General features: G+C 43.3%; 1 long non-coding RNA gene across 3 annotated transcripts; it reads right to left on the minus strand.

The window, feature by feature from the left end:
* Positions 1–1,254: 1,254 nt before the first annotated feature.
* LOC116153565 (uncharacterized) lies at positions 1,255–16,865 on the minus strand. Of its 3 annotated transcripts, XR_004137411.2 has the most exons (6): positions 16,245–16,865; positions 13,591–13,682; positions 12,271–12,640; positions 12,054–12,152; positions 10,610–10,703; positions 1,255–2,345 (listed from the first exon to the last, which is right to left on the minus strand). It is a non-coding gene; the product is annotated as an uncharacterized LOC116153565 (long non-coding RNA). The 3 variants fall into 3 exon arrangements; XR_004137410.2 differs by lacking the exon at positions 16,245–16,865 and having other exon boundaries at positions 13,591–13,832; XR_004137407.2 differs by lacking the exons at positions 13,591–13,682; positions 16,245–16,865 and having other exon boundaries at positions 12,271–12,975.
* Between the last annotated feature and the right edge of the window lie 10,720 nt (positions 16,866–27,585).

Here is a 27,585-nt window from a genome sequence, read left to right on the forward strand (position 1 = left end):
TGTAATGAACTCATTCAACTCAATGGCAGAAATGATAATAGTAATAATCCAGTTAAAAATAGACAAAGGACCTGAACAGACATTTTTCCAAAGAAGATATACAAATGGCTAAAGGTACATGAAAAGTTGCTCAACATCACTAATCACTGGGGAAATGCAAATCAAAATCACAAAGAGATACCAACTCACACCTGTTAGAATGCTATTATCAAAAAAAAAGAGATAAGTGCTGGTGAATAAGGAACCCTCATGCACTATTGGTGGAAATGTAAATTGGTACAGCCACTACGGGAAACAGTAAGGAGGTTCCCCCCAAAATTAAAAGTAGAACTACCAAATGATCCAGCAATCCCACCTCTGGGTATATATCCAAAGCAAATGAAATCACTGTCTCAAAGAGATAGCTGCACTTCCATGTTCACTGCAGCATTATTTACAATAGTCAAGATATGGAAACAACCTAACCGTTCATGACAGATGAATGGATAAAGAAGTTGTGAGATACAAATACACACATCCACACACACCCACAAACAAAAATGGAATATTATTCAGCCATAAAGTTTGAGGTTCAAATAACACTAATTATGTAAAAGTCTTAGTGAACTAAAAAGCCCTAAACGAATCTCGGGGGTTGCTATTACTGTAGAAAGAAAATGTTCGTGAACTGCTGGAGAAACTGTCACCCCATCAGGCGGGGCTGGACCAGATCAGCTATGGGTGGAGGGAAAGCAAGGACACCAGGGTGTCTTTTAGAGAGGCTTCACACTTTGTGCTTGTCTAACTGCCACCCACCGGATTGGCAATGGACAGAGGTAGGTTTCTCATATAATTCACATCATGGGGCGTGATTACAACAAATCCCACAAGTGCTCTTAGGGATCTGGAGGCAGTTGGGTTTTGCTCCCTCAGCCCAGGTTAGCTTCCTCTCAGAAACCTGAGCACTAAGCAGTCCGCCCCTCACCTCCCCTTTCTTTTTAAAGACACCTTAAAGAGCAATGAGCCAGCAATTAGCCTTTCAGAGCCCAAGGAGTGCTCTGCTTTCAAACGCTTAACCAGCACACCACAGTAATGAGGAAACAGAAGGCACAAAAGCCACTTCCCCAGGCAGGGCTGCACTGAGTGAGAATTTTCTCTGTTTCACGGCTCCCTTCCTCACAACTCTTAGCTAGTTTTTCTAAAGACAAAAATTAAACAAAACAGATGATTCCATAACACCCAATGCTTTATTGGTTCAACATGAATATAGGAGTTTAGCATAGTCAGAGGAAGTTAAACAAAGAGGCTTGCATTTGTCATCATTCATTCAATGGATCCAATCTCAGTTCAAAAACAGAGGGGGAGAAGGCCCACAAAAGAAAACAGAAGGAGAGGTCCAATCCTCCAAATTATTCGTCTTTGCCCAGGTATGTACTTCAAATGTTCTAAACAGGAATTTTAAAAGGTGGCTACTGACAAGGGGAGGGTATAGTTCAAGTGGTGGAGTGCATGCCTAACATGATGAGGTCATGGGTTCAATCCCCAGCACGTCCTCTAAAAATAAATAAATAAACAAACCTAATTTACCTCCCCCTTCAACAATAACAGGAAAAAAAAAAGTTGGTTACTGACAAATCAGTAAACATTCTTTGCCTCTTGCCTGCAAAAATCACATCCACAGCCTCTCCCCAAAGGACCAGCACAGACCACGTGTATCTTAGAGGAAGAAGGGACAACCCAGAAAAAGAGATTAGAAAGATCTGTGTGCAGATAAAAGGCCAAGTGCCTCCTTGACAGATCCTGCACTGACTTTTCTAGCCTTTTCTCACATGGATTCTGGAATCAGACTGCCTGGTGCTAAGTCCTGCCTTGGCCACTTATTAGTGGTGACCTTAGCAAGTTACTGGGTCGCTCTGTGCCTCAAGATAACATAATATTTCACAAGTGCTGTCTTGACCCAGTTTTGAGATCATGGCTAAAAACCTTTCAATTCCCTTTTGCAGTCTGCTAAACGCACACTCTGACTGCTTTCCCTTACGGTGCTCCAACACTTCCAGGTTACAACACAGACATCCAACTGCCAGAGGCCCTGGTAGCAAACTTCAAGGGATGGCCCCTTCTTCCTTGTACTTGGAGAATCACGAAAAATACCCAGTCCACAACAAGCCTGTGAAACTCGGCCAACCCCACACTGTTTCTCATACACATTAGCCACCTCCAACAGTTTCTGCTGTCACCCTTCCCCTGGTGCAGCCCCTTGTGTGGTTCTGTGTGGGGAACTTCTCTCTTCGGGAGCTGTCAGGAATAAAAGTTCTGCCTTCCCTCCATTTAGGAATCATTGTCTTGTGCCCAGCCATTATTTGAACCTAAAAAAAAGTTAAAATAAGAAAATGCCCAGTTTCCTTAACTGTAAAATGAGTATAATTACTATTATTGGTTATAACTACCTCACAGCAATGACATAAGAATTAAAGGAGTTATTATTTGCAAATCCCTTAGAAGCTATACCAGTATGTTATATAAAGAAAGGAGAATAAAATAATGCCACTTGCAGCAACATGGATGGACCTGGAGATCGTCATTCTAAGTGAAGTAAGCCAGAAAGAGAAAGGAAAATACCGTATAGTATCACTTATATGTGGAATCTAAAAAAAGACACAAGAGAACTTATTTACAAAACAGAAACAGACTCACAGACATAGAAAACAATCTTATGGTTACCAAAGGGGAAAGAGTAGGGAGGGATAAATTGGGAGTTCAGGATTTGCAGATACTAACTACTATATATAAAATAGATAAACAACAAGGTCCTACTGTACAGCACAGGAACTATATTCAGCATCTTGTAGTAACCTATAATGAAAAAGAATATGAAAAGGAATATGTGTGTGTGTGTGTGTGTGTGTGTGTGTGTGTGTGTATATATATATATATATGAATGATGGGAACATTATGCTGTTTCCAGAAATTAACACAACATTTTAAACTGACTATACTTCAATAAAAAAGAATGTAGAAAGAAAGAAAAAGAAAGAAAGAAAGAGAGAGAGAAAGAGAGAGATCAAATCTGACGATGGGAGGCTGCCTAGTCTAGGGGTGCTTATTCCATCTCCGTAACTTTCTCACATCGCTGCTTCCTCCAAGATCACTGTTTTTCCCATCCATCCTTTTTTTCTGTCCAAATCCTTCCTCTTCCTTAAGCCCCAGTTTAAATGCCAGACCTTTACATCAGCTGGGTTGTGTTTCTCTTGCTCTGATTAGTTTCCTCTCAGAAATCTGAACATCAAGCTGATGAGTCTCCAGCAATCCACCCCTAAGTCCTTTTTAAAGACATTTTAAGCAATGGCACCAACCACACTGAACCTTGATTCCTGCAACCAAAGTCATCTGTCCCTCCATTTTACTCTCATGGCACCTCATTCTTGGTTGCCTAAAATCACTGGCCTCTGAAGCTGAAAGAAAGCCAAAGATCAGTGTGTTCAAGTAGAAGCTCTAGTCTACAACACTCCCAGCATGTAACCTTCAGCCTCTGCTCAAGAACGTCAGGCATTTATTTCAACTCTGTACTCAGACTGTAGAAGAAGGCAGACTCTCCAGAACATCACCCCAAGCCCTCTGAAACTTTGAAAGGTCTAATGCTTTTCTCTTCTCCTTGCCCAAATCCTGGTTCTACTCTCACTCAACAAAGCTCTAGAGTAGAGACTGCAAAATGGCAGTTTAGAGGGCTAAATCTGTATTTTGTTTATCCTATGTAGTGATTTTCTTCTACAGTTTTTAATTTGTAAAATTAATTGCCAACATAAAAAAATTGAGAGGTTTCATGTAAATATCTGTGTTTCTGGCCCCTCCTTAAAAATTGTTAGATCTGGTTATGTTGAACCTGCAATCCCAGGAGGCAATAATCACCTGGGGCTAAGTAGGGGCTGCCAGTAAGAAGGGCCACGTGCCCTCCACAGTTCTCACCCATCCCTAGTGATTCCCTGCCCCAGGGCACTGCTGCTTGGTTATGTCACCTAATTGCTCCTTATGAACACTTGAATTTAAAATGTTTGCCCTTGGAAGTCTGGCTAGTACACGTCACATCTACTTGCAGACTCAAATTCAAAACATAAGTCAGGAAATACTTGTGAGAGGAGCATATTTCTTCTTCCTTTGTTGCTAAAAAGTTTCCATTCAAAATGGAGAAAACCATAGGGATGCTGTCGAAACCCTCAATTTCTAGGAACTGGGGAGAACATTTTGATAGAGCCAATAAACAAGGACCCAAGAACACCCACATCCTGCCCAGGCAATCATCCTAGACCCTCCATCCTGCCCTGCCCAGCCCCTCCTGAGGGAGCTCTGCACAACTCCACAGTGGTAAGCGGAAAACTGGGACAATGGGATTAGAGATGTAGGCTGGATGGGAACTGTAATAAAAATCTCATCCTCATGTTGTTTCCTATCTGGATTACAATTAAACAAATATAATGAATTTTCTGCTTTAGCCAGAAACACTTGCAGATTTAGCTTTCTGGAACGGACTCTAATTGCATTAGAAAGAAAGATGGGAATGTAATTTGGAGAAGGAAAGAAAAAAAGATTTGAACTGAAGGGGAAAAAAATAAACTATTTGCCAACTTAAAAGGGGGGCTGGGAGAACCCAGTGAGTTCACAAAGGCCCCGAGAAGCTACCTCCACTTGCAAAGTGCCCCTCCCAGAGCCCTAGTGCATTTCCATGGAACCTCAGGGTTCCAGAAGAAACATTTGGGAAATGCTGCACTAGCAGTTAGAGCAGCAGTGGCAGCAGTCATGCTGAGAGGCCAAAGCACCTGACAAGAATTAGAGACACCAGAGCCACTGAGGAGAACCCTCCTGGATCAGACACAATGCTTCCATTATTCCATTGCTACAAACTCCACCCACAGATCTGGATGCAAATCCAGATGCCCTGACTTACTCACTTTTAGAACTTGAGCAAATAGCTTCCCTAAGCCTTGGTTTCTTCATTTATAATAACATTAGCTGATATTAACTGCCTGATAGGGCAATTGTGAAGGTCAAATGAGGAAAGCACACCACCAGCTGTCAATAAATCTGGGCTAGTACTTATAATTATTACTGCTAGTGTTGTCAGGAACCGTGGCACTGTTTCGGTAAAAGGGAGTAACATTTTGTTTATCTTGTAGTTTAGAGCCATATTTTCATCTATTCTGTGCTTCAACAGTCTACAATCATTACATCTCTCTCTTTTCTTTCACTGAACTTTCCCTAAACTGGCCTACAATGTGAAAGCATCTACTCTTGCTGGTCCACGACTTTTGCTTCAACCATGAGTCTGCTATCTGAGAGACAAACTTCTACTTTTTAATTTGGGGGGGGGGGATAAAAGATAGGAGATAAAGCCCTTTTTACTGTCTTATGTCTTTTAAAGTTTCTTTTCTGATGTTGTTTAAGCGCTTTGAATCTATCTCTCCAAGGAGACGTGAGAAATAATATGGGACATTCTAGTCAGGTTTAATAATAAAGAACATTTTTGAGGCCGGCTACAAAGCACTGCTACTCCTTAATGTGATGCTTGCACTGCATTTTCAATGCCTGTCCTGTTAAACATACCTTATGAGCGCCAGTCTTAAAAAGAACATTCTCACTCTTCAGTGGGGTTCTGTTGATATAGTTCACTGAGAACTGAAACCGTAAAGATGTTATCATATTTTGGGAGCTGGAAACAATCCTGGAGACTGCAGATTTAATCATTTTGAAAATGTAAGGCCTAGAGAGGTCATGAAAAGTAAGCTCACAAGTCTTATCAGAGGCAAAGCCAAGACTAGAATCAAATCTCCTGAGTTTGGGCTCAATTCTCTTTCCACTGTCCGCATTCAGATGGAGAATGGTCAGGATTTCCTGTTCTTATCAAACACTCATGGATGCAAAACCCTTGGCCATAACTCCACCGCAGCTCTAACTTCTCCAGTCAGCAGCTCCTCTTTTCCCGTTGTTACACTGGCGCTGACATTTTCCAGAGGGCCACAGTTCTCCAGCCCCATATTATTTGTCAAATGGAAACTTGTATTCTGATCCCTACAAACAAGGTTAAAAGTCCTGAGGTTTCTTTTCCCTGGTCTCTTCAGGGTGCTAATCAGCAGACAGCCTTTGAACTGCAGCATTTGGAGCCCTGCAGGCCTCAGCCACCAGCTGTGGCTGTAGATGTTTTGAAGTAAAGACAGCTACCTTATTTTGCATCTAAAGAGCTGGAATTCCCAGAACTGGGGAGTCTGTTTCCTGAGGGGACTGTTCTCCTGATTGCATTCTGAGAGGAAATAAAGAGGCCCTCTCACTGAAAGCAAGAAGAGGGACCAGAAAAGGGAGAGGGGCTAAAAAAAAAACCTAAAACTGATACTAAGACAAGAAACGGCACAGGAAACAGGAGAGGAGGAAAGCAGCCATATAAAAACAGGAAATGAGAAAGCTGGAAAGTAGAACTGGGAGCTGGTGAGGCTCACGTAGCAGAAAGAGCATCGAAGACAAAGACGGCGGCTCTTCCATAGACGAGACCACTGGTAGCATCAGGGGTCTGAAGTACAGCAGAATCTGCCATCCCTAAACATGCCACTATGGCATAAGGATCATCTTGAGTGAGGGCAACTGAGAAGAAGCAGATACAAGAAAAGCTCTCTATCCTCCCCCTATTTGTCTAAAAGCAGTACAAAAATTTGTAAAGGTGCCCCCGCCCTCCACCCCACTGCTCCCCTCTCTACCAGGAAGGACAGTCTCACCAGAGACAACTCTAGAGACACTCTAGTGTCTCCCATCAGCCCCAAAATGGCTCCAGAGGAATCTACACATAAACCATGCGAATACTAGCCCTTATCTTCCATTAGTTTCTCCACATATTTGCCTTCCCACAATGACCACCCTACAAACTCAGTCCTTTTCCTTTGTCCTGTCACTTCTTTAAAAACTTACTGTTCTTCTGTTAAGATGCTATATAAACCCAAGTTCTAACCACTCCTTGATTTACTCATTGCTAAGTGTTCATTTATATTTGATCAATTCAGATGCTAATAAACTTCTGTTGGTTTTCTCTTGTTAATCAGTCTTTTGTCAATCTAATTACAAGGTCCCAGCCAACGAACCCAACAGGGTGCTGTAGATTGAATGTTTGTGTCCCCACAAAATTAATACATTGAAACCTAGCCCCCAATGTATTCATATTAGGAGGTGGGAACTTGGGAGGTGATTAGAACATGAGGCTAAAGCCTTCATGAATCAGATTAATGCTCTGATAAAAGAGACCCTAGAAATCCCCCACCCCTTCTGTCAAGTGAGGAAACAGCAAAAAGACAGCCATCACCAGACACTGAATCTGCTGGTGCCCTAATCTGGGAATTCCCAGCCTCCAGAACTGTGAGAAATAAATTTCTGTTGTTTATAAACCACGCAGTCTATGGTATTCTGTTATAGCAGCTTGAATGGACTGAGATAAATGGGTAGAGAGAAGAAGAATTTTCTTCTCCCATAGGTCACATTGCCAGGGATGACAGTCCAGCCTTCAAGGCAGAATGGGGTTGCACATTTAGACTTTCATGGTTTGACAGTTCTTACCACCTTCCTGAGTGAGGTGGGATGGATGGTACGAGACATGTGGAGTTAGATATCCAGGTACCTAGGTATATAAATAATAACACTCAGTAAATCATGGTTAAAATTCCATCCAAATGTCAAATGTCATTTAAGACATTTTGGGGGACATTAGGCTAATGTTACAGAAACCAGTTCCCAAGGAGAATATCACTATCTGTACCCCTGACGCACTCATAGTTAGCAGAGGCAGGATCACAGAATAGAAATTTGAATGTAGAAGGTTGCAGTGACATGTATCAATGGAACTGAATTCTTATATTTCCAAAGTGGAAGACAAAGTACTTCAGATGACACATAAGGCTTTCCAAATCACTACCTAGGAATACATGGCTCACACATCTGGGCCTGTTTCCCTCTCAAAAAGAACAGAAAATCTAAGAGAAAAAAGCATAAAAGAATAACCCTCCTGGATCAAACACAATACTTCAAATATTCCATTGCTACAAATGCCACCCACATCACAAAAACCTCTAGCTGTCAGATTTTCAGATTCAATTTTCAATCCTAATAAAATAAAATAAAAAAGAATGAAAGAAAATTCCTTCCATTTATCAACCCAACTTCTTGGGTCTTACTTTCTGAACAACTCTGCATGCCTGAGGAATTTTTTGAACTTGGAGCTTTGGTTCATAATCCTCCCAGTAGCAGGTTGAGTTTTTATATTTAAGCTCAATGTCTTGTGGCCTTACCAGTATGTTTGTAATTAGCTGCATATGCCTAATCTAAATGTCTTTAAAATCTTAAATAAAAGTTTATGTATAGTATTAAGTTAAGAAACTCTTTTCAGGTAACTATGGATAAGGGATTAGATATGAAGGAGTATAAAGCAAACTAACAAACTGACTTCCCTGATGCAAAACTGTTTGCTGACTCATTCTTTACTGAGAATACCTTTAACCCAGAGGCTATGCTCCAGGAAGGAGATAACAGGCTGGTAATCGCAGAATGGACAGACCCTCTGGAATTCCTCCTGAAGATTTATTGAGGTTAAGAGGAATATAACACTCTGTAAAACGCCCTGATTGTTATCACCTTTTGTCTCATTCCAGTTTTTCTTTAAAACCTCAAGACCCCAACCCCAAGATGGGCTCACAGTCTTTAAGGCATTAGCCTGCTGTGACTCCCTTTGCCGGGCAAAGCAATAAAGCTGCTCTTTTCTTTGCTCCCAAAACTCTGCCTCCAAGTATACACTCGCTTTTCGGGGTGCAGAGGCCAATTTTTCAGCAACAGGTACAATATGGCAGATATAAACTGGCTGCCCCAAACCACTGGGTGTCCCCTTTGTCTCATTTTCCTTGGCTGGAGAATGCAAAAAGCCAGAACACTTATGTCCCCATCTCCCTCATAGCTAGGGGTAGCCATAAGATCCCTAAGAAGTCTTCCCTTTCCAAATACGAAGAGAAATTCTCAAAAGATGGATTGGGGCTCTTTCCCTTCTTTCTGCCTGGAATTCAGAAAGAGCTTCCTGGCAGCACAGCAGCCATCTTGAAACCATGGAGTTGAAACTAAGGATGGAAAATAGGAAATAGGAGGAGACTGGATCTAATAGCCTTATAAACCACTACATCAGCCGAGGGCTGCTTATTTCCAGGCTTCTTGGGACGTGAGAAAAATAAATGTCTCCCTGACTTAAGCCACTGTAGGGTAAAGGTAAAAATCTGAAAGACTTTCAAACAGACCACTTGTCTTCAAAGGAAACACACATCGCCTGGTGTGCTCTTCTAGGCTGTCTGCGTCTGTGGGGCCTCTGCACCTTTCAATGCTGGTGAACTATTTCACAGCTCTGGAAATGATATGGAACTGCCAGCAACGCAAATGATTCTTGTCCATAAACATGCAAATTAATTGGCAGAGGTGCAGCTGATCTCCCGCAGTTTTGCTCTACTAAGCAAATTTGTCTTAGTACTCCCAATTGTTTATATATGTCTCTGTTCTCTGGATTTCCCTTCAAATTGGTTGTACTATTGAAGGAGGATTAATAGAATGGCCGCACTTAGGCTAACAGATTGCTTATTCTTATGCTTGCCCTTAAAATGGTCAACTGACCAGCTGCTACTCACAGCTCCAGGCCCACTGTTAAAACTAAAGCTATTGATCTTACTGTTTCTACTTTATTCCAGTAACTGAAAGTAACAATCAAGCTTGGTCTCTGAGTCCTTCTCCAAAGAGAAGGTCACAGGACTGTAACCTTACAAAATAGCCTAAATTACCAAGACCACCACCCCTTGAGTGCTTAAGAGATAAAGAGATCTAAGCGCTGGCCTCTAGAGAATTGGTCACCTGGAGGCATCATGTCGCCATTCTGTCTTCTGATGAGAAAATGATTCTGTTGCTTGTTCTCAATGCTTTATGGTTTGAGCTATGGCTATATAACCACCCCACCGCATCCCCAAGGTGGGCTCACAGTTTTGAAGGCACTAGCCTGCTGTGAGTCCCCTTTGCCCAGAAAAGCAATAAAATTGCCTCTTTTCTTCTAAGCTCCAAGACCTTGTCTCTGGGTTATTTGGCTCGTCAGGGACGGGGGCTGATCTTTCGGCAACACTATCACACTGGTTCCTTCTTTAAGTAATGAGTTAAATAAAATCGTTGGTATGTGTTCATTCTATATTTGTATGGATATCATAATTTTATCTTTTTTAAAACGGTATATTCTTTAACAAGGGTTCTCTATTACTTGCAGCCTTACTAAAGTTATCTTAACTGATGTCTACATCTAGCATGACTATCCAAGTAAACTGGTACCCAGGTGAGAGTTGAAGCCACCATCCACCACCACAGAAAAGCACAGCAGGAAAAACAACTCATTCTAAGAGACTTTGATCAAACCAGCATCATCTAGACTTACCACACATGGCCATCTTCCTATTCAACATCAGCCACAGCTTAGAATGAACAGGGATAGTTGCTCAAAAAGATCTGATTTTCCTTACAAATTCCCGAGATACTTTGGCAGAAGAGGAGATTGGCTATAAGAAAGTCTGGAAGAGCCTGTGTGGTTTTTACTTACCTTATAGTTGCTGACAATTAAAGGTCTGATTTTGATACCAAGAGAAAGGAAGCATTACTTCTGTAGTCTTTATCTCTACCCACAGCAAGAGACTCTAGAAAGGAAAAGTGAGGGTAATCAGGGTTCAGTCTCTTTGGTCTCTGACATGGGGAAAAAATTTCAAGTACCCTGCTCCTTCTCTTCTGTATTATTTGTCTGGCCTTCTGTGGCCCCAGAATGTATCTTATCTTCCCTAGATGGAAATCCCTTGAGGGCTGGAGTAAGTCTCTGCAATGGCTCTCATAAAGCATCCAGTACACACTGGAGGCATTTCATGTGAATTAAACAGCATACTGGTAATTAGAATATGAAATTGACATTTTTCTTTCTCCCAGAGATATCTCTGCAACAGTCTCTGGAGATGGGCTAAGTTCTATCCTAATAAACATGGGGACATTTGGCATGGGACTATGAGATCTTGTCATATTCTATCTGACCCTTACCCTTTTCTGACCTTCAGGAAGCTCTGTAAAGAATTAAATTTGATTGTCAGTGTTTGAAGATGTTCTTGCTTGTGTATTAACATGTTAAAGGTTGATGCCAGCCCAGAAAGCACTTTCTAGAGATTTGGTTAAACAGGGAACCAAAGTTTAAAGGGAACATCTTAACATTTCAAAGAGAATATGTTAACAATGCTATTTAAGCCTCGGCATACTTGATATAAAGGACAATTAAAAGAACTCCCCTGGGAGGAAGAACACTTAAAAACTATCCTTCCTCCAGAGATTTGTAACCTAAAGTAATCCTCTATTGGCTGGATCTGAAGTACTTTTTTTGGAACGTAAATTAGCCTTTCAAGATACTAGTATCTGAGTGATGGTAAATGGCCCAGGACAGGACTATGGAGTCAGACCCAGGTTATTATATTAAATAAGATACATACGGAGCTTGACAGGATGCTTGGCAGTAGCACCAGTAAATGGTCATCATCAATGAGGCAAGCAGAAGTGTATCTGGCTTATATGACCTCACCTCGAGGGCTTGTTGCCTGGAGTTAGCCAGTGAGGTTAGTTAGATGAAAGACAATCTTTTAAAGAGAGGATAATAATACAAAGGGCACTGGAATCAATTTGACAGAAATAAACGAGTGTATGGATTTTGTCCTATTTACCCTGTATCTCCAGACAAGGCCTGGTACATAGAAGGCCTTCAGTAAATACGTGTGAGTCCATTAAAGACCAAAGAGCAGTAGGTCCAGCTCCCTCCTCCGTAATTGTGAGCATTCAGGTGGAGGCCAGTGCTTCCCTTTTCAAGGTGGTTGTCATGAGCTCCCTCTGGGCTCCACCCCAGGCACATCCTCTCCCCTCTCGAGTCTTGTTCACCAAATGTGGATGCATGAACACTGGCCCCTTTCTCTTCCAGTGCCCCTAAAATCTCTAATACAAAGATGGTGGGTGAAGCTCACCTTCTCCGAACAGCACGTGAGGATCATAGCGCTGTTCAGGAAAACACGTCCCTTGGAAGTCCAGTGAACATTACTGCTCCTCCAGCCTCTGGACCATTCCTGCCACAGGAGACCCATTTTAGATCAGCTCTCTCCCAAGCTCTCCTTACAAGGGCTCACTGCTTTAGGTGCATAGGAGCCAATACCATGGCACCCACTTCTGAGAAAAGAGCTTTACCTCGAGGTCCACCGGCAAGGAGACAAGAGGCACGGCTCAAATCTGTCTCTCCGATCTTGGGTTCAGTCAAACTTCTATGAATCAAGGGAGGAGAGTTGATAAACGGAAGCAGGCCAGGTTTCGACAGAAGGGCTTTGGAACTTCGCAGGTTTACGGTAAGATGTGGTAAAGGGGACTTCAGCAACGGAGCTTTCCGGACCGTGGGCTCCGTGCTTCTGAAGGAGTTCCGGCATTCAGGTTCCGGTCGTGCCCTGGCCCTTTGGTTCCGTGGGAGGCCAGTGGTAGGAGAAACTTTGGTTCCGGTTGTTATTTGAGAGCAAAGTTTTCTCCTCTGCGCATGCCCCGGCTGCCTGACTCCATTTTCTTGTCTCTGGAAAACAACTCAGTATCTTTTTAGAAACGGGATAGGGCCAGTTTAGGCTGGTTCTACAGTTACACCTTGATGGATCAGCAAGTGTTTAGGGCTGGTTCTCCCATCTCCTCTCTCCCCGCAGAAACCGGCATTCTTGGCTCCCACAATGACGGACTGGGGGTGGCAGCGGTGGATGGAGGAGCTCAATAATTATGCTTGGGCAGAGCAAGTAAACCCATTTTGTCATCCTCTCTCTAAGACTACACCGAAACCTTATCTTTCAGAACCAAAAAGGCATTAACCTGTTTCTAAAAATAATCATACCCCTAGTATATAACCCACTTACCCCTACTCCCACCCCTCAAGTTCACTGGTAAACATTTAAAGTCTTTTGCTTTTTTTTTTCCAATCTTTACTTCCATATTTTTAACATGTTGCTTACACTGCTGTTTCTTGATTTATCCATTTTAGACATTATTAATTGACTTACATACCAGTGAGATTCCATAAACCTATGCCAGATAATTTAATAGAGGGAAATTTAATATAGGATATTAGTTAGAAAGCGTTAGAACTGCTGAAAGAGCAAGCAGAGATCAGTAATTCCAGCTCCTGCCTCCCCCAGGGCTGTAGGGACTAGAAGGAGGTGCTCCTCAGGCTACCCAACAGGAGGGGGAACCACTGGGGCCACCTGGCAGATTATGTAAATATTATTCACTGCTGAGTCAGTACCATAATTACGTTTTCTTTCTCATACAACTTCTCCTTGTTTTTCCTGAAATGATTGCATTTTTTGGTGCTATCCTTAGTTTACTGTGTAACTAGTGCCAAGTATTCCCAAACACGCTGTGAAACCTCTCTTCTCAATGCTCTCCTCCGCGCGGTTCAACACATAGATGAAGGGGTTCAGGACATGCCACCCCAGAATCTGCTGCTTTGGCATATGGATTATTTTGAGCTGAAAATACCTGAGAAGTAGCAGATGCAGGGCTCTCTCAGCTAGTTCCCTCTTTCCTCCTAAAAGTAGGTCACAAAGTTTCCCATGAGAAAGGTACCCTTCCTATAGCAGGAAGAAAAGAACAATCTCACTGCCAGAATGGACCCATGCAAACAAAACTACTGTAATAACCATTATCTTTTATTAGTTCCTCCCCCCATATAACCTAGTCACTCTCCCACAATTTACTGCCCCAAGCCCAAGCCCCTTTGTCTTGTCATATCCCCACAATTTATCCTTCTTTGTATAACAAGATATATAAGATATATAAGCTTTGAAGACTCCCATGTACACATAAGAATATTAAATAAATGTGTATATTTTTCTCCTGTTAAACTATTTTATGTCAGTTTCATTCTCAGGCCAGCCACAGAAACTAGAAGGCAGAAGGAAGTTTTCTTCCCATACACAGACAAGCCATCAGTTCCCTGTACTTTCCCTGGAGACCCTTCCCCACCACCCCCAGCCCTCCCTGCTCCTGCCTGGAATGGTTGCTGTCAGAGACCTGGAACATAGCTGTCATGTGACTATGTCCCATAAAGGAGGCCTCCATAGCTTCCTATTTCTTGGTTTACTCCTTTTTTTTTTTTTTAAGTGTAGTTGCTTTACAATATTGTGTTAGTTTCAGGTATACAGCAAAGTGATTCAGATACAGATATATAGATATATAGATATAAAACAATATATATATACACACAAACACATATATATTCTTTTTCATATTCTTTTCCATTATAGGTTATTACAGGATATTGAATATAGCTTCCTGGGGTATACAGTAGGTCCTCGTTGTTTATCTATTTTATATATAGTAGTTTGTATCTGCTAAACCCAAACTCTTAATTTATCCTTCCCCTTCCCCCTGGACTTTCCCCTTTGGTAACCATAAATTTGTCTTCTATGTCTGTGAGTCTATTTCTGTTTTGGTTTACTTCCTTATTGCACTGAAGCATAAGCTCCCCCAGAGGACAAAAAGTACAGTTTTTGAGTCATGACTGTCTGAAAACACCTTATCTTATCATTACACTGGATTGAATTCCAGATTGAAAGTAGTTTCTCCTGTGGTATCTAGAAGGCATCCCTCTACTTTCTTGCAACCTCCACTGTTGCTTTTAAGAAGTTCAATCCCTCTCCCACAGGATTTCTGATCTTTTGTACATGACCTTTTCTCTCTGGAGTCTTAGGATTTTCTCTTTATCCCTGATGTTCTGAAAATTCACAGTAATGTCTTTGATCTAGGTCTTTTTCTATTCATTGTGTTGGTCAATGCAAGGACCTTTTGATCCAGACCAGGAATTAGCCGACTTTTTCTGTAAAACATAAGATAGCAAATATTTTAGGCTTTGTAGGCCATACAGTTTCTGTCACAAATTCTTGAGTCTATCATTGTAGCAAAGCAGCCATGGACAAATAAGTAAATAAATGAGCGTGGCTGTGTTCCAATAAAGCTTTATTTACAAGACAGGTTACAGCATGAATTTGATGCATGGGCTGTTGTTTGCTAACCCTTGATCTGGACTCTAGATACTCATGACCCTCAGTTCAGGGTAATTTTCTTGTATTCTTTGATAATATCCTTCCCTCCATCTTCTCTATTCTCCCTTTCTAGATCTTCTATTAATCAGATATTGGCCTTGTTAGATTGATTCTCTAATGGTCTTTTCTTTTTATTGTCTGTCTTTTTGTTTTACTTTATGGGAGCTATCTCCCACTACTGAATATTTCTGTAATACTGTTTTTTAATTTCTAACATCTTTCTTGCTCTTGGATTATTTTTTTAAACAGTAGCCTGCTTTTGTTTTGCAGGTGAAATATTTTTGTCTTTCTAAGAATATTATTGTGGAGGATTTATTTTTACATTTTGTTCTGCTCTGGGAGGCATCTCTGTTTTTCCTCTGAGCAACACCTCCCCAACCTTTCCTTCATTTTTTTTGGTTTTCTTTTGTTTCTCTGTCTTTTATACTAGATGCTTTCCTCAAACTTCTGCTGACCCTTAGCTGATAATTCATATTTTAAAAGGTGGAGAAAGGTGATAGGAGAATAAATTACCAAACAGTAATAACTACCAAAAAATACTTCCCGTCAGGTCTTATCAGACTAATACTCCTCCAGAAGACTGCTGTAAACACTGAACAAAATGTAACAACCAACCACCTGAAGGCACTACAGAGAGACCAAAAGTAGCCAGATACTGGAAGCGTTGACATTGGGCAGAACGGATCATTTCTCATTCTGTTACTGCTTCTGGCCTGAGAAAAAGCCCCAGTCTGTACCACACCGAGGGTCAAAATACTCAGAGAAACCCACAGACTTACTGGCTTGAATAATCAAAGCCCTGGGCAACAGCAAAGTGAGGGGCAATCCTGAAAGGAGAGTAAGAAAGGGGAACCCCCAATTCTGTGTATAAACTTCCACCCCATCTCTGACTCCCCCAAAACCACCGTGTATACCAGGCCGAATTTAAGCAGCTCAGCTAAGGCTAAAATCTAGAACTGAGCTGTCAGCTGCTGCCCACCACAGGGGAGACGGAGTTTGCAGTTTGAGTTTAGACAAGGTAAGTTTAAAAACTAAATAATTAATTTAAAAGAAATAAAGAAAATAGTAGTGATGAGAAGCCAGGCTTACCAACTTCCAAAGCTTAATGGGGTCCTCAGACATCAGGATCTGTACGCATTTCCTGTTCAGTTTCCCCAGAGAAGAAGCCACCTCTTCCGCAGGGGGTTAGGCCCCGGCTGTCAGTATCTAGAAGACGGGCAGGGGATGGTAGTGGAAGGAAAGACATGTCATTGATCTCTGTGTGTGTATTTTATCTGTGTCTCTGATCTGCAGTGTATGATGTCCTCGTGGCCTGGGCCTCTCCAGGTTCAATTTCTAAAGAATGAAGGTGGGATTGTTAGAAGGGCCAAGTCTGGTTATCACTTCTCTTCAAGGTCAGGAGGTGCCTGGGGCTCTAACTGAACCTACACAGAACTGAACCCACAGCCTGACTCAGCATGCTGCCCTTCTGGAGCCCTCAGGCTGCTTCTTGCTTCTCCTCAGCGCCCTTCTCTGCTGACACTGACGGCGTAGCTTCCCCCTCTCCGGTGAGTCAGTCGCCACTCTTTCATCAGCTTTCCATCCTCCAGGAACGTGTTGGCATCTTTCCTAGTTTCCCACATTTTCTCTATCTTGTGGCTTCATAACATTTTTTTCTTTTGAGGCGGGAAGCCCCATAAAAAGACTAGCAGGACCCCTACACAGGGCTGCTGCTCTCCTCCCACTGGCGTCCGGTTCCCTGGCCCAGAGGCTTTATCTCACTTTTTGACTCTAAACCTGGAATTCTATTGGTTCCCTGAGCTCACTCCTGATTGGTTATTACTCTCACTCCTGATTGGTTATTACTCTCACTTCTGATTGGCTATTACTCTCACTTCTGATTGGTTATTACTCTCACTTCTGATTGGTCCACTTCCCTAACTTCTGATTGGTCCATTTGTAGTACTTCATTTGCATGGAGCTCACTCCTGATTGGTCTATTTCTACAAAGCTTGTTCCCGGTCAGTCAACTTCTGTTGTACTTTATTTGCATATGATGTTGCAAAGTGTAAAACTGGCAGCCTATAAAAGGCCTGTGTAAACCTACAGACGGGGTCCAGAGCTTGAAGTGTTAAGTCTTCTGGGCTTGCTGGCGTAATAAACCTGGGTTCTCCGGTTCTTACTCCTCAGAATCCAGGTTGCTGTCACAGCTGAGCTGTAACACATTTTTCCTGCAACATTTTGATAGTCACGTTTCAGGAGGAAGAGAAGCTGACCGCATGGGTTAAACTGCTATGTTTCACTGGAAGGAACTATGATTTAGGAACATGCCCAGCAACTTGCACCAGGCAGTCATGGCGCTGGGCAGCCCAGGGAAGGATGTGACTGGATGCTGACAAGCTTAGCCAGTGGCGGGCCTGGAAAGGCAGGCACAGATGGAAAGATTTAAAGAGCCACCTTCGAAGGTTCATAATTGTCCTTTATTTCTGTTTGAAGAGGGTAGTAGCAGAGGCTGGGGTTTTCAGCTTGAAAGTGTCTGATGTGGAGGCAACAGAAAGGGAAACACAGCCCAGTTCCCTGGCAGGTTGTCAATGGATAAAAGCCAAGGGTGTCCTGATGTTCTAGTTGAACCTGCCCTCCTTTCCTGGCATCGTGTGATTTACGCTAGGGCCTCTCTTCGGCGACAGCTGCCCCTCTGTTCTCCTAGCAGAGTTTCTGGCTGCTTCCAGACTCGTTTTGAGGAAAGACAAAATAGCGTTTTTCACAGAACATGAGGGGCCACCTTGGGTCCAAATTTCTTTCCCAATTAAATTGTTAGTGAGGAGAGCCGGGCCGCCTCCCTCCCATCTGTACCTTTGGAAGGTCTCACATACCCAGAACAGAAATGGAGCCAAACCTGCCTCATAGGTGTGTGAAGATGCAAAGATTTCTTAGGAGTTGAGCCTGGCATTCCCTGGCCAGCAACCCCAGACAGTGGTACCAGTGTTGGGTGGATTTTATAGCTGGGGGTGAACTGTCATGCCCACCACTAACCCCTGAGGCCCAGCACAGTGAATGGCACGTGTAGTAAGACCTCAGTAAAAATTTTGTGACTATAAACATGAATGAGGAGAGGTTAAGGACCCAACCAAGTCCACACCGGTAGGACCTGAGGGAAGGGGAATTGGAAACCAGGGCTGAGTCCCACACTGAGGCTGGCACCGCAGAGCTGTGTGGACAGAGACAAGGCCCAGGAAGAAAGAGCCCCTTACCTGAGCTACTGAAGACCCGCAGGCTCCACGCACATCTGACCCCTTCCCAACCTGAGTCTGCCTGGCTGAGCCTCCTCTCTGCTTCCTTAGCTGCCCAATGGTGCAGAGTTTTTCTACAACCTGAGCAGACCGAGTGCAGCAAATCGATACCCTTGGATAGAGAGCTTCCTTCTTCCATCTGCAGGACGGCTGCTTCTCGGCAGTAAAAAGAAATCAATCCCTCCTGTAGTTACATTAGCCAGTCCTGGGGACGAGGAGGCAGCCTCCCCTGCCCGGACTAGAGTGCTTCTCCCAGCAGGGAACAGGGAGGGCATCTGACTTGGGGCCTCATACCGGCTCTCTGAGGGCACTTTCTGAAAGAAATAGGCAATGGAACTGGAGGCTGCTTAAGGATGGACAACACCTCCAGGCAGGAGCTGTGTCCACTCCAACCTCTGTGCCCACAGCTTGGGCATGTCTTCCTGTGCTCACCCATAAACCATTCCACTGGTTCCCGCTTCCCCGTTGGGGATGTCTCTCATTCTGTCCTCACTCAGCAGCCAGAGAGAACCTTCCTTTCCTCAGTAACACCATCTTTATTTTCCCTGGCCACAAGCAGGAGAACAGCCAGTCCCAAACAGCCCAGCGGATCTGGGAAGCTCCTGGAAGTGGAGAGAAAAGCCTCAATCAACAGTACCCCTTTCAAAGGAAAAATCTGGAAATCAGCTTCTCTTCGGCATCAAGAAAGATTTGTCCACTTTTTTTTATTTCTCTCCTTCCCACTCTTTTCTTCTGCTGACGGGACATTGTCTGCTCCAGGGGAAAGTTCTCTTTTTTGTTAATCCCTCCTGCAGGGAGACTCTCCCTCTTCCTTCCATTCCAGGAGCCTGGAAAGCCTGACACTTGTTTTGAAAAGGACCCTGCTTCCCAAGGAGCAAAGGGATCATGCAGTTCAGATATAAAATATGATTTATAGGGGGAAGCCTTACAAGCAGAGAAGCAGCTGAGCACATGTAACCCCAGGACCTCTTAACATCCCACAGGTCAGGCCAAGTGTAGATGGTCCACATGCTCCACAGTAAGGTTCCCATCAAAGGGGTCCATCCCTGGACCTTTGTGTCCACTGTCATTTTATGTGCATAATAGTTATTTAACATACACCTAGTAGGTACCAAGCACTGCATTAAATGGATGGGAGCTCCTAGCATAACAGCATTTAAATGTCACCCAGATGTCTGCTACCTGTGTGTTCCAAATTATCCAGCATTCCTGGGTCACCCTTTCCTTCAATTTGTAAAATAAAATATATTGAACATCCCTCCCTTATTCCATTAAACTCCAAGATTCCGATGCATTTTTGAAAGGGCTCGTGTTCTCGTGGTCATCTCTCTACCTGATTTCCCCACCCCGCTAAACTCTCAGTCACCTTTGAGAGCTTCCTGCAGAAACCCCTCTCCAAGTCAGTGTTCATTCACTGCTCCACTCCCTCAAGATTTTTGACAATAGTTTCCCATTAGAACGAACTCCAAAAGATTGTCCACATTTTTATTTAGGACAAAGTTCCCCCTCATTGAATATTGCTGATATAAATAGGCCATTGGGAATCACTGGCATGCAGAGATTTTCATTATGCTGGTATTTGCTATATGGGATTGCACCCATGTTTGAAATTTTCCATTGGCTTCAAATTGAATTCCTTTCTCTGACCTTCCAGGAAGTGAGATGCAATTGCCCCCAAACATCATCACAGTGTTTAATGATACGGAGCTATCTAACTCCTCCCCGCAAAGAAACAACTGCCTGTAGAGTCCCAGGAAAATCTGGTGAAGACAGAAATGTATAGGCATGCACAATATTAGGAAAATTCACTGACCTCCTGTGGACATTAGCATCTCAGAAGTAGCCAGCACAATAACATAGATCTCAAGCCTATCTCAAAGTAAATTTTGTCCCCAAATATACAGAGATCAGGTTCTTCATAATATATTTTTCACAATGCCCACTGAGTTTAATATTCCCTGACTTCCAAAACAACATTCGGTAAAGAGCAGTAGCCATGTTATTAAAAAAAGATGGGACATGGGACAAGTCTTCAGACGCAGTTTGTACCTTGATTCAAAAGTGCTTGTCTTCAGGCATAGTATTTAATGTTATTTGAGGAGTTCTTGGTCTCTTATGAGAATCTGCTACCCACAGAAAAGGTCCTCAGACACTCATAAGCATTTCCAAAGTGCTGGATATCAAAGAAATCACTATATGCCCTCCCTGCCCCCCCCCCCCACACACACACCAAGGAAATCACTATATGCCCTCCCTGCCCCCCCACACACATCAAGGAAATCACTGTATGCCCTCCCTGCCACACACACACACACACACACACACACACACACACACACACGTATCAAGGAAATCACTATATGCCTTCCCTGCCACACACACACACACACACACCCTTCCTCTCAAAAAAAAATTGTCCTGCAAATGCCAAGTTCACATAAGTCTTAAGAATCGTAGTTCAGACAACCTACTATACGTCAGCTACAAAATGAGTCTATGAAGTGTTCTAAGTGCACTACAGGGCAATGGAGGATGTCGCTGGGGCAGGGACTCGCCTACCCCAAAAACATTTATGCAAAGGAAATTAAAGGAAAGAGAATTACAGTCCAAAGCATTTGTGAAATGTTTACTCAATGCAGAACTTGCCCCTTAAGCTTGGAACTTTATCTAATTTACCTCAATTAAGTATAAGCATCTCACCTCTCAAGACTCCACAACCTTTGTCACCTAGTTTTGAGACCACCAACCATCCCCAGGTTCAGTCCTCATCAAGAACCTATTCAGAAGACTCCAGCTCGTGCTGACTCCCAGAGTCTGTGTGCGTGGGGCGCCTTCGAATCCGTTTCATTTGGGCAGCTGCTTATCAAGACTTTTCCCCAGTAACTGATTTAGTCTAATGATTGTGAGCAGCAATGACTTCTGCTTAATTAGTAATCAGTGCAAATTCCCCCTAAATAGTAAAAGACCCATTTGGCAGGTGCCAAGTGATGCTTAACCAGGTGCTAAATAGGTGTGAAAGCCTCAGTTCTGGTCCTTCCCAGCTAGTTGCCAAATACATAGAGATGGAATGGGGTCCTAAGTATGCCTGGATGGATGAGTTGTTTAAAACGTCCCTCTAATTGCTGGTGACACCCCTCCCCCACCCTCACCACAATGAGTTCTTGTGAAGGCAGAGGGAGCACCAGGGACAGAATAGAGCAAAGCAAAGCTGAAAGCACTTTGATGTGTCTGCTCCTGATTCCCAATTGCTCCTGATTCCCAATTCCTCCTCTTTCGGAGCTGCCACTCAGCATTCCTTTCCTGGTCCTATGTCCTAATTTCTGCCTTTGTGCATAACAGTGGAACTGCTTTTCATGCACTAAACAAGCCCATGGCTGCCATCCCAGCTTGTGCACTGCCCTGCCATCCATTCTGATGGGAAGTGAGATTGTGCCCCTGGACCAACGGAGGGACTGAAGATAAACATTAAAGATAGAGGACATTCCACATACAGTCAGGTGTATATGTGGAACTGACCCAAACAATACTCTCTTCATTATTTGGAAACATAACTAATTTTACTGAGGTTTTTTCTAGCTATGAGCTGGAAAATGCCCGTGGGTTATACAATTTCATCCTTCCTGACACTCGGTCTACCCCATGCTAAGCCAATGCATGGCAGTTCATGGCTGGTTATTGGTCCATGGGTGCACATGTGCACTAAGAGGATCCAAACAGTTGGAAGGGCAGTGCATGCCTTCACTGTTGGGGCAGAGGTTTCTTCCTCTCCTTCACTAGACGTAAGGGAGAAAGCATGTTACCCCGCTTGCTGTTGCTGACCCTCTTGCAAATGGGAACGGAACCAGCCTGATGACAGAGCTGAAAATCAGAAGAGGACGGAACCAAGAGGACTGAAGCCAAGAGCCAACAACACTTGGGCCCCAGCTACATTTTGCCTGGACCCCTCTACATCTGGACTTCTTCCTGTGTGAGCAAATACATTTCCACATTGTTTAAGTCGGTTTGGGTTGGCCTGTGTGTTATCTGCTGCTGAAAGCATCCTAATCAAAACCACCGCACTCTGAGGAAGGAATCGTAATATCTTTTCTCTAGCTGAAGGACCAGAGGTGCAGTGGGGTTAAATAACTTGGCTGGGGAACTGGCTGAGGCAGGGTTCAAACCCAGGACTGCTTGGTGTCTGGGTTGTGCAGCTGTCTCCCTAGGAGTAAGGAGAGCCTGAGAATACCTCAGGAGTGGCAGAACTTCATCCCTGTGATGATCAATTATTATGTATCAGCTTGACTGGACCATGGGGTGCCCAGATCAAACCTTATTCCTAGGTCTGTCTGTGAGGGTGTTTCAGATGAGACCAACACTTGAATGGGTGGACTCTGTGAAGCAGACTGCCCTCCCCAGTGTGGATGGGCATCATGCAACCCAACGTGGGGACCAAATCGAACAAAAGGCAGAGGAATGAAGACTCTGTCCCTTTCTGCGTGACATCTGTCCTCTCCAGTGGCTGGTCAGGCAGAGATTTGAAGTCAGAAGCACTGGATTTAAATCTCAACTCTGCACCTTACTTATTCGTCGTATGGTCCTGAGGAAATCACTTAAATTCTAGGGATCTCAATTTCTTCATCTACAAATGAGAATAATGAAAGTAAATTTTTAAAAATTTAATTCTCATAGAATGGCTGTGAGAATTCAATGAGAGTATATTGTCTTGGGTCAGGTTTCCCAGAAGCAGAGCCTGAGGGGAGGATCCATAGGCAAGTGATTCAGTATGAAATGCTCCCAGGAGAAACGGGTAAGGCAGTGGGGAATGCAGGATGGGAAGAGAAGGAAACCAAGCCAGTAAGGTTATATGACTATGTGCAAAATTTTGTTTATAAGACAAATTTTAAGCATTCTTAAGCCTAAATCTTCAGGACAATTTAATCTAAATGATCAGCTTTGGAGAGACACTGTGTGTTGATCCCTTTGGCTAGAGAAAATAAACCCAGTGCCCCTCAAAAAACAAAAACAAAAACACAAAAAAAGAAAGAAACCTAGCCAGGCTGTAATTTCAGGCAAAGTTCCACAGAGAGTTACTTCTGCCTGATCCCACCAGGGACACTTGGGAGCATAAATTATACTTGAGTTTGTTTCAACCCAAGCAAGGGAGCTGGTCTTTCATACTCCACACCTGGCTAAGGGCTGCCCTGGGGACCTGAATTCCGGGCCCTGACATCTCTGTATGGGGACAGAGGACTCAAGTGTCTGGGGGCTTCAGACACTTGAGAGAAGGGAAGCAGGAGAAGGCCAATGGAAGCAAAAGTGCTCCAAACCCAGGAGAGAGTGAATAGTTATGGTAAAAAGGAGTCAAGAGTAGACCCAGGCCTGGCACACAGTAGGGGCTGGACCTGAATCTGCCAGCAGGCGAAAGGTGCGTCATGTATTTTAGGTCACAAGGTGGAAGATTCTGTACAACTAAATATCTAGAAGCCTGAAGGATATTCTGAACTATTAACCCTTCCCAAAAGCCGCATGTTCAATGCCCTGGAGAGATTCTTAAAGCAGCTTCTTGGGAAAGGATCAATATTTTCTTCCTCATAGACAGTCAGGCTGTGAGTGAGAAGTTAAGATGAGGTTGACATTAAAATAATGAACAGGAAGCAATTCAAGGGAAATGAACTCAGTTCTTCTTGAACCTTTGGAGATTTTTGGCAAAAAGATGAAAAGGGGTCAGGAAATGTTTCCAGCCTTGTTAATAGACAAATCCCCAGAGTTGACTCCTGGGACAAATTTCACAAATCCACAATAAAGATGACTCTAACTACACCACTGAGGCTGAGCCAGCTTTAACCAAGTACAAGGGGGTCATCAGGCAGCCCCCAGCAGACATCTCATTATACTGTCAGCAGCTTCGTGTGGGGCATTTATGCCTTAAGGGACTGGAAGAGCCACAACTCCAAAATGAGAGAAGCTTAAGTAGAACTTTCGATTTCATCATTCTGTGGGAAATAAGGATGCCCCAATACCCCTGGATCTTTGCCCTTTAGCTCTTATGAGACACTAAATTGAGGGATTTAGTGGGTCAATAAAAATATGACACCTATTGTGTGAATGAATGACTCTCCAAACACAGTAGTTGTTTCTTCAATGCCAAAAATACTCAGTCTTCCTGGAGAAGAATAAAGAAAGAGAGAGAGCTGCACACAGAACCCTAAAGCTCCAACACAGCCCCACATTTCCATTCCAATTAAGATATTAATAGAGCTGTCACTGTGAGCTGGGCTCTCTGCAACCTGTAGGGGGCACTGGCGAGTGGCGCACGGCTCTGGTGCTGCTCCCGAGGATAGACTGACATTGGAGGCAAATGCAAGCATTGCCTCTCTCCTCCCAGAGCAGAGGAGGAGAGAGGGGGTGAAGAAAGATAGATTTTGAGCAGGGGTAGAAGCCAAGAGCAAAGTGAGTGGCTGGTGCAGCAGTCGCAGCAAAAATTGCTTATAGCAAAATGATTTCTCTCTCAGCAGTCTTACCTTGAACCTCTTACTCCACATTCCTACCAGAAAAATAGCTGCCTTTGGGGGAGCACCAGGAAGAGCTCCTGCCCTTCATTCCCTGCCCTCACTCCCTCTGCCCCGAGGCAGGAGATAAGTCTTCTTAAGGGGCCAAAACCACAACCCAAGCCCTTAAAGATTATCACAAAGAAGGCTCACAATGAATGTGGCCAAGTGATTTGGGTTCTAAGCAGATGAAAAGGAGAGATTAAAAAAAGCAACTGAAGCAAGGGCTATCGAAGAATCAAGGTTTGAAGGTGAGGAGGAGGCAGTAGAAATGGTGATGACTATACGTCCAACTTTTCCTGTTGTCCTGGCTTCACTATTCATAATGCCCCCTTTTAGTCTCAAGAGTGTCCCAGTTTGGACAATAAATTATATAGTCGTAATAAAAAAAAATGTAAAAGCATATGGGGGGAAAGTAGCTGGTCTTGATAGAACATTTACTCCTCAGATGAAAGAATAAGGAAAAAATGAAGATGTATGAACAACAAGTTTATACTGTACAGCACAGGGAACCATATTCAATATCTTGTAGTAACCCATGGTGAAGAAGAATGTGAGAACGAATGCATGTATGTTCCTATGCGACTAAAGTATTGTGCTGTACACCAGAAATTGACACAACATTGTAAACTGACTGTACTTCAATAAAAATAAATTAAATACATAAATAAATAAATACATAAATAAATAAATAAATAAATAAATAAATAAATAAATAAATAATGAAGCTGTATGAGTGGGAAGTCAATTTAAGTGACCAAAAGAGTAGATTTTTACCACCAAGCCAAAGAGCTGGGTTAGATTATCCCTGGGTTCATTTATTTCTAAGGCCTCTTCCAGCTCCTAAAATTCTGTGATTCCGTGGTTTTTCTCAGTAATAAGGAAAGAAGTGAATGTTGTGTGCTTAAATGGGTTGGTAGCTTGGCAAAGAGTTACCAAGAGATAATTATCTTCTGATTTTCTCTACCGAGTATCTCACCTGCAGGCCTCTTAATACTCCTCTACCCCCAACACATACCCCTTAAGAAAATCCTAACTGGAGGTATTGTAATCTCCAAGAAATAACTTGGAAACTAATTAATTGTACAGAAAGTTGGGTTAAAATAGCATGAGGAGAAATGGTCTTCAAAGAGTCTAGACAAATAGAAGCCAAACAATAAGAATTTTCTGGTACATTTTCAGCACTGCCCAGAGGATGACGTTGCCTTTTTATTCGCTTGAACTTAACAAGCTACTTTTTAAATTATAACTTATGAATTTGCCTACAAAGAGAGAAGGCACAAGCCAGTTAAGTCAATATTTACATGCAAACAAATATACACTCACCCCTGCACCACCCCCAAATTTTATGTTCTCATTATAAATATCTCGGATTCCCACTTATACATCAAGCTCACATGAGTTTAGCAAATGTGAGTCAGTTATCTGAGCCTAGACTTCTCAAAAGAGACAAACTCATGTTTCTGAAACCAGAGAGCTTAAAAACTGACCCTCAGCTGGGCAAGGTCCCATGAGGCCCTTACTGAGCTGTCAGCCCACTTCTCCTTTTGGAACTCCATTCTTTCTGCAAAGGTAATACCCAGGAACGCTGAGCAGCTCTAGAGCCTCTGGAATCCCTCTGCTGTGGGTAAAGTCTGAGCAACTCAAGGAGGATCTGTGGTGGAACTGGAGCTCTGATTCCTCCTCTGCATCCTCCAAGCATCGCTGGACCCATCTTCCTGGCATGCCCACCTGAGCAGTCTTAAGTCTCTACCCAATTCCCCTGGGACCAACTTCCCAGAAAGTGTAGACTGGCAGATCTTGCCCTCCCTGATGTTTTCTGTCTTTGAGGATCCTCCTCAGGCAAATAGAAGTTTTTACTGAAACAGTGTGAACTTCTTTCTTAATTTCTTCTTTGTGCCAAGCCCATCTGACTTAGCAAATGTTATTTCCTGCTATTCTCCAAGTCAGGCAGATCTGGCCAATGCCAGTTCCCACCATTACTCAAGTCCCTCTGCTGCAATATTCTCTCCCTTCCTTCCAAGCCTGGCCTGAGCACCCCTGACCCCAGGTGGCCTTCTCCACGAATTGGGTCCCTTTTCTAGCCTCCAGAAGTTCTCATTAATTGACGAACCAAACACCTAGCACTTGCTCACACCCCAGCAGCAGGAGAGAGGCTAGAATAAGGCACGTGAGCATGGCCAGGGAAGCCTGACTCCAGGGTATTAGTTAGTAGGAGCTGTGTCACCGGCTTAAGGTCACCCAGCCAGCCAATGGCCATTTTAGATTTTTAGGCATGCTGAAAGTGATGCTTTATGAAGGAAAAGAACATTTTCACTAATGCACTGGCATAGGACACTGTTCATGCAGAAAGCAGGCAGGAAATGCCTACTCGTTAGTATGCCTCTGAGTGGTGGCATCTTTCAAGCTTGATTAATACTTAATGTGATTGTCTTTAAAATCTGTCACTATTTGGCAGTGATCAGACGAGTGCCAGTGACAGAAGCAAATATTTGTATTAGGGCTATGCCGTCTGCTAGGGTTATATGATTAATAAGTTTTGCCTGGCCACCCGCAGAGATTTTGTTTTCTAATTTATCCAGCAGTAGTGTTAACCAAAAATGCTGGAACCAGCGTGAAAAAAAAGGAGAGGAG

Source organism: Camelus dromedarius, chromosome 5 (assembly GCF_036321535.1).
Source record: "Camelus dromedarius isolate mCamDro1 chromosome 5, mCamDro1.pat, whole genome shotgun sequence".
NCBI classification, from domain to species: Eukaryota; Metazoa; Chordata; class Mammalia; order Artiodactyla; family Camelidae; genus Camelus; species Camelus dromedarius.